The 360-nt window shown below is 32.8% G+C and overlaps 1 protein-coding gene across 2 annotated transcripts in view; it reads left to right on the top strand.

Annotated features, from left to right (window-relative positions):
- SPIDR (scaffold protein involved in DNA repair) overlaps nt 1-360 on the top strand; it is a 469654-nt gene that overhangs the window by 112308 nt on the left and 356986 nt on the right. The gene's annotated exons all lie outside the window — the stretch shown is intronic.

The raw sequence follows: 360 nt of genomic DNA, 5'->3' as shown, positions 1-360 counted from the left end.
TATTACCTTGGCTATTCGAGGTCTTTTGTGGTTCCATACAAATTTTAGGATAGTTTGTTCTAGTTTTGAGAGGTATGCTGGTGCAATTTTGATTGGGATTGCACTGAATGTGTAGATTGCTTTGGGTAGTAATGACATTTTAATAGTATTTATTCTTCTGATCCATGTGTCTTCTTTCCATTTCTTTGTGTCTTTTTCAATTTCCTTCATAAGTTTTCTATAGTTTTCATCATACAGATCTCTTGTATCCTTGGTTAGGTTTATTCATAGGTATTTTAAGGTTTTTTGTGCAATTGTGAATGGGATCCGTTTCTTGATTTCTCTTTCTGTTGCTTCATTATTGGTGTATAAAAATGCAAC

This window comes from Crocuta crocuta, unplaced genomic scaffold (genome assembly GCF_008692635.1).
Source record: "Crocuta crocuta isolate KB4526 unplaced genomic scaffold, BGI_CrCroc_1.0 scaffold381, whole genome shotgun sequence".
NCBI classification, from domain to species: domain Eukaryota; kingdom Metazoa; phylum Chordata; class Mammalia; order Carnivora; family Hyaenidae; genus Crocuta; species Crocuta crocuta.
This window is presented reverse-complemented; position numbering and strand designations above follow the sequence as displayed.